This window comes from Cetorhinus maximus, chromosome 11 (genome assembly GCF_964194155.1).
Source record: "Cetorhinus maximus chromosome 11, sCetMax3.hap1.1, whole genome shotgun sequence".
Classification (NCBI taxonomy): Eukaryota; Metazoa; Chordata; class Chondrichthyes; order Lamniformes; family Cetorhinidae; genus Cetorhinus; species Cetorhinus maximus.
In genome coordinates, this window is record NC_135889.1 from 119,843,282 (window position 1) to 119,850,906 (window position 7,625).

Genomic DNA, 7,625 nt, shown 5'->3' on the forward strand with positions numbered 1-7,625 from the left:
CTCCTCATCTCAGTCCTAAATGGTCAGCTCCTTATCCTGAGACTGTGCACTCCCCCTGCCCACTCCACTACCCATGCTTTAAATTCTCTGACTAGGGGAAACCATCTCCCAATATCTGCCCTATCAAGCCCTTCAGAATCTTGTATGTTTCAATGAGATCACCCCTCATTCTTCTAAACTTCAGAGAATATAAACCCAATTTACTCAGCCTCTCATCACAGGACAAGCCACTCATCCCGGGGACCAATCTAGTGAACCTTCGCTGTACCACCTCCAATACAAATATATCCTTTCTTAAATATAAAAACTAAAACTGCACACTGTATTCCAGATGTGATCTCACCAAAGCCTGCACAGCTGTAGCGAGACTTCTTTATTCTTGTACTCCAACCCCCTTGCAATAAAGGCCAACATGTCATTTGCCTTCCTAATTGCTTGCTGTACCTGCATGCTAACTTTTGTGTTCCTTCTACGAGTACACCCAAGTCTCTCTGAACATCAACATTTACAAGTTTCATGACTTTTAAAAAACAATTTGCTTTACTGTTCTTATGACCAAAATGAATAATCTCACACTTACCCACATTATACTACATCTACCACCTTTCCCACTCACTTAACCTGTCTATATCCCTTTGCAGCCTCTTTGTGTCCTCCTCACAGTTTGAATTCCCATTAGCTTTGTACTGTCAGCTCCAAAACAAGCAGGATGTCATAAAGTGCGTCACACAAGTATTACAATCAAAATTTTCCATTGACAATTTGGCCAGAGGTAAGTTTGAAGGAGTGTCTTAAATGAAGAGGGAGAAGTAAAGAGGTTTAGGGGGGAATTTCAGAATTTAGGCAGTTGAAGGTACAACCACCAATTAAAATTGGGCATGCGAAAGTGGCCAGAATTGGAGTGTGCAGATATCTCAGAACATTGTCAAGCTGGAAGTGGTTACAGAGGTAGAGAGGGGTGGGACATGGATAGATTTGAAAAAAAACGATGAGAATTTTAAAATCAAAGCGTTGTTAAGCTGTGAGTCAACATAGGTTAATGTGTATAGGGGATGAATAAGACTTGGTGTGAGTCAGGATACAAGGAGCAGAGTTTAGGATGAGCTTGAGTTTAGGGCGAGCTTAGTTTTAAAAGAACCGCAGTGCACTGAGGGGGTGGGTATTGTATAGAACACCTTGGGCTGTATGCCTCACACTGAATGTATGCAGTGAATACTACATGTGTCACAATTGCATTGAAGCACCTCAGAGTGCAACATGACCTATGTAGATACCTTAAATACCATTGCACTGTCTGTCTGTAATGACCATGTTGAAATGTCTGTAATGTTCATTGATTGTATTGAAGCAGCTCATGATCTATGTGGAAAACTTGAGTATGATTACACTTTTTGTGATGGCCATTTTGAAATGTTTTGTGATGTTCTTTCAAATATTTTATGAATAAAGTATATTTTTCCAAAAATGTTTTATGATGGGTGAGAGATGGGAGATTAACCAGGAATACATTAGAATAGTCACATTTTTAAAAAATCATTCATGGGATGTGGGCTTTGCTGGCTGGGCCACCATTTATTGCCCATCCCTAATTGGCCTTGAGAAGGTGGTGGTGAGCTGCCTTCTTAAACCACTGCCATCCCTGTGGTGTAGGTACACCCACAGTGCTGTTAGGGAGGGACTTCCAGGGTTTTCATCCAGCAACAGTGAAGGAACGGTGATATATTTCCAAGTCAGGATGGTGAGTGACTTGGAGGAGAAATTGCAGGTGGTGGCGTTCCCATCTATCTGCTGCCCTTGTCCTTCTCGGTGGTAGTGGTCGTGGGTTTGGAAGGTGCTATCGAAGGAGCCTTGGTGAATTCCTGCAGTGCATCTTGTAGATGGTACACACTGCTGCTACTGCGCGTTGGTGGTGGAGGGAGTGAATGTTTGTGGATGCGGTGCCAATCAAGTGGGCTGCTTTGCCCTGGACGGTGTCAAGCTCCTTGAGTGTTGTGGGAGCTGCACTCATCCAGGCAAGTGGGGAATATTCCATCACACTCCTGACTTGTGCCTTGTAGATGGTGGACAGGCTTTGGGGAGTCAGGAGGTGAGGTACTCGTCACACTATTCCTAGCCTCTGACCTGTTCTTATAGCCACAGTATTTATATGGCGAGTCCAGTTCAGATTCTGGTCAATGGTAACCCCCAGGATGTTGATAGTGGGGGATTCAGTGATGGCAATGCCATTGAACATCAAGGGGTGATAGTTAGATTCTCTCTTGTTGGAGATGGTCATTGCCTGACACTTGTGTGGTGTGAATGTTACTCACCACTTGGATATCGTCCAGGTCTTGCTGCACTTTGACATGGACTGCTTCAGTATCTGAGGAGTTGCAAATGGTGCTGAACATTGTGCAATCATCAGCGAACATCCCCACTTTTGACTTTATGATGGAAGGAAGGTCATTGATGAGGCAGCTGAAGATGGTTGGGCCTCGGACACTACCCTAAGGAGCTCCTGCAGTGATGTCCTGGAACGGAGATGACTGACCTTCAACAACCACAACCATCTTCCTTTGTGCTAGACATGATTCCAACCAGTGGAGAGTTTTCCCCCTCATTCCCATTGACTCCAGTTTTGCTAGGGCTCCTTGATGCCACACTCAGTCAAATGCAGCCTTGATGTCAAGGGCAGTCACTCTCACCTCACCTCGGGAGTTCAGCTCCTTTTGTTATGTTTGAACCAAGGCTGTAATGAGGTCAGGAGCTGAGTGGCCCTGGCAAACCCAAACTGGGCATCAGTGAGCGGATTATTGCTAAGCAAGTGCTGCTTGATGAGTTGTTTAATTGTCCATCACCATTCATGACTGGACATCACAGGACTGCAGAGCTTAGGTCTGGTCCATTTGTTGTGGGATCTTAGCTCTGTCTATCACTTGCAGCTTATGCTGTTTAGCACGCAAGTAGTCCTGTGTTATAGCTTCACAAGGTTGACACTTCATTTTTTGGTATGCCTGGTGCTGCTCCTGGCATGCTCTCCTGCACTCTTCATTGAACCAGGGTTGATCCCCTGGCTTGCAGGTAATGGTAGAGTGGGGGATATGCCGGGCCATGAGGTTACAGATTGTGTTCGAGTACAATTCTGCTGCTGCTGATGGCCCACAGCGCCTCATGTATGCCCAGTCTTGAGTTGCTAGATCTGTTTGAAATCTGTCCCACTTAGCACAGTGGTAGTGCCACACAACACGATGGAGGGTATTCTCAATGTGAAGGCAGGACGTCATCTCCACAACGACTGTGCGGCAGTCATTCCTACCAATACTGTCATGGTCAGATGCATCTGCGGTAGGCAGGTTGGTAAGGATGAGGTAAAGTACGTTTTTCCCTCTTGTTAGTTCCCTCACCATCTGCTGCAGACCCAGTCTAGCAGCTATACTCTTTAGGGCTCGGCCAGATCGGTACGTAGTGGTGCCACTGAGCCACTCTTGGTGATGGTCATTGAAGTCCTCCACCCAGAACATTCTGCGCCCTTACCACCCTCAGTGCTTCCTCCAAGTGATGTTCAACACGGAGGAGCACTGATTCATCAGCTGAGGGAGGACGGTACGTGGTAATCAGCAGAAGCTTTCTTTGTCCATGTTTGACCTAATGCCATGAGACCTTATGGGGTCTGGAGTCGTTGAGGACTCCCAACGCAACTCCCTCCCAACTGTATAACACTGTGCTGCCACTTCTGCTGGGTCTGTCCTGCCAGCGGGACAATCGACAATGGTTTCATGGTCATCATTAGAATTTTAATTCCAGATTTATATTGAATTCAAATTCGAACCCAGGTTCCCAGACCATTACCCTGGGTCTCTTGATTACTAGTCCAGCAACAATACCACAACGCCATTGCCTCCCCCATCTAGATGCAACCAAGGCATGAATGAGGGTTTCAGTAGCAGATGAGCAGAGACAGGGGTAGAGTCGGGAGATGTGATGGAGGTGGAAGTAGGCAGTCTCAATGATGACACAGACCAATGGTCAGAAGCTCACCTCAGGGTCAAATACGACACCAAGGTTGCAAATGGTCTGGATCAACCTCTGATAGTTACCAGAGAGAGGGACGGAATCGGTGGCTAGGAAATGGCTGACCAGGAACCTTTGCCAGCCTTATTGCCTGCCATTGGCATGTGCTGGGAGGGTTTATAAATTGATACGCAAACTGTGTGGCCACGTTTTGAATGCACCTTCCTTGGCTATCAAGCCCTGAAGTGAGACTTGAACCAGATCTTCTGGCTCGGAGGCAGGGACGTCACCCATTGCACCACAAGAACTCCTAGTTTCTAATGAATGTAATGTTATACCAATTATAGATGGTTTTGTGCTAAGGGTCTGAACACAAGAGAAACTAGATTGACACGTATTCCACATAATAGTCTTACAGTTTGCATTGAGATTTTCATCTTGTTAGCCCAATACGTTGTTGGGTGTGGTGATGCAGCTGTCCACACTATTTTTCAAGCAAGGGCCACTTTAGCAAAAAACCTGCAGTGTGAGAGCCACATCGACTACCAAATAATCATTGCTTACTACTCCAGTAACTCACTTGCGCCGCCAAAAAAATACACCACACAAACGGTTGAATATTCTGCTCATTCTATGGTGGTTGCTATGGTAACATAACTGTTAGTATAAAACACACATGCTTAGATATACTTAGAGGTGCACATTGTACCGTGTGGTCAATGTGACATGTAAAGAAGGCTGACTTTTGATAGGCTGGGTACACATTTTTTAATCACAGAATCACAGAATGCAGAAGAGGCCCTTCGGCCCATCGAGTCTGCGCCAACACGTGAGAAACACCTGACCTACCTACCTAATCCCATTTACCAGCACTCAGCCCATAGCCTTGAATGTTATGACGTGCCAAGTGCTCATCCAGGTACTTTTTAAAGGATGTGAGGCAACCCGCCTCCACCACCCTCCCAGGCAGTGCATTCCAGACCCTCTGGGTAAAAAAGTTTTTCCTCACATCCCCCCTAAACCTCCTGCCCATCACCTTGAACTTGTGTCCCCTCGTGACTGATCCTTCAACTAAGGGGAACAGCTGCTCCCTATCCACCCTGTCCATCCCCCTTCATAATCTTGTACACCTCGATCAGGTCGCCCCTCAGTCTTCTCTGCTCCAACGAAAACAATCCAAGTCTATCCAACCTCTCTTCATAACTTAAATGTTTCATCCCAGGCAACATCCTGGTGAATCTCCTCTGCACTCCCTCCAGTGCAATCACATCCTTCCTATAATGTGGTGACCAGAACTGCACACAGTACTCCTGCTGTGGCCTCACCAAGGTTCTATATTAAAAATAAAATAAATAGGAATATAATGCTGGGTTGGACTCCAACTCGCCATGACCCTCTGAGGATAAAGCAGTCGCTGCAAATGGATGGATGAAGTCAGGGAGCCGCACCTAGTGATGATGGGAACCGCCACTTGAGGGTCTTGCAATGAAGAACACAGATATAGAGGTTACGTTACTAGACTATTTTTTTATTCATTCATGGGATGTAGGCATCTTCAGCTGGGCCAGCATTAATTGCCCATTCCTAACTGTCCCTGAGAAGGTGGTGGTAATCCACCATCTTGAACCGCTGCAGTGCATGTGGTGTAGAAACACCCACAGTGCTGTTAGGGAGGGGGTTCCAGGATTTTGATCCAGCGACAGTGAAGGAACAGCGTTATATTTCCAAGTCAGGATGGTGTGAGGTTTGGAAGGGAACCTCCAGGTGGTGGCGCTCAGATAATGCCCTTGTTCTTCCAGATGGTAGAGGTCATGGCTTTGGAAGGTGCTGTAGAAAGAGCCTTGGTGAGATGCTGCAATGCATCTTGTAGATGGTACACACTGCTGCTACTGTGCATCGCTGGTGGAGGCAGTGAATGTTGGAGGTGGTGAATGGGGTGCGAATCAAGCAGGCTGATTTGTTGAGCTCTTTGAGTGTTGTGGGAGCTGCACTCATCCAGGCAAGTGGAGCATATTCCATCACACTCCTGACTTGTGCCTTGTAGATGGTGGACAGACTTTGAGGAGTCAGAAGGTGAGTTACTCGCCACAGAATTTCCAGCCTCTGACCTGCTCTTGTAGCCACAGTATTTATATGGCTTGAATTGATGCACTTCTTCCACTCAGCTAGTTCAAGTTGGCACTCCTTCCTCATCCAGCTCAAAGAACTGTTCCCAGCCTCTCCCCACAGCCCTGCTCCCACTTCCTGCCAGCACTAACGCTGACTTGCGTTTGTATAGCATCTTTCATATACTAGGACATTCCAAAGAATGCTGCATATAGAAACAGAGTGCTTCAGTATCCCCTTTTCCAACCTTATGATGGAGGGAAGGTCTTTGATGAAGCAGCTGAAGATAGTTGGGCTGAGGACATGACCCTGAGGAATTCCTGCAGTGATGTCCTGGAACTGAGATGATTGACTTCCAACAACCACAATCATCTTCCTTTGTGCTAGGTATGACTCAAACCAACGGAGAGTTTTCCCCCTGATTCCCATTGACTCCAGTTTTGCTAGAGCTCCTTGATGCCACACTCGGTCAAATGCTGCCTTGATGTCAAAGGCAGTCACTCTTACCTCACCTCTGGAGTTCAGCTCTTTTGTCAACATTTGCACTAAGGCTGTAACGAGGTCTGGAGCTGAGTGGCTCTGGCGGAGCCCAAACTGAATATCAGTGAGCAGATTATTGCTAAGCAAGTGCTGCTTGATAGCACTGTTGATGACCCCTTCCATCACTTTACTGATCATGGGGAGTAGACTGATGGGGCTGTAATTGGTCGGGTTGGATTTGCCCTACTTTTTGTGTACAGGACATACCTGGGCAATTTTCCACATTGCCAGGTAGATGCCAGTGTTGTAGCTGTACTGGAACAGCTTGGCTAGGGGCACGGCTAGTTCTGGTGCATAAGTCTTCAGTACTATTGCTGGAATTTTGTCAGGGCCCATAGCCTTTGCTGTATCCAGTGTCTTCAGCCGTTTCTTGATATCACGTGGAGTGAATCAAATTGGCTGAAGACTGGCATCTGTGATGGTGGGGACCTCCGAAGGCTGAAATGGATCATCTACTTGGCACTTCTGTCTGAACATTGTTGCAAATTCTTTAGCCTTATCTTTTGCACTGATGTTCTGGGCTCCTACATCATTGATGATGGGATATTTGTGGGGCCTCCTCCTCCAGTGAGTTGTTTAATTGTCCACCACCATTCACGACTGGATGTGGCAGGACTGCAGAGCTTAGATCTGATCCATTGGTTGTGGGATCACTTAGCTCTGTCTATTGCATGCTGCTTCCACTGGTTGGCATGTAAGTAGTCATGTGTTGTAGCTTCACCAGGTTGACACCTCATTTTTAGGTATGCCTGGTGCTGCTCCTGGCATGCCCTCCTGCATTCTTCATTGAACCAGGGTTGATCCCCTGGCTTGATGGTAATGGTAGAGTGGGGGATATGCCGCGCCATGAGGTTACAGATTGTGCTTGAGTACAATTCTGCTGCTGCTGATGGCCCACAGTGCCTCATGGATACCCAGTGTTGAGTTACTAGATCTGTTCAAAGTCTATCCCATTTAGCATAGTGGTAGTGCCACATAACACGATGGAG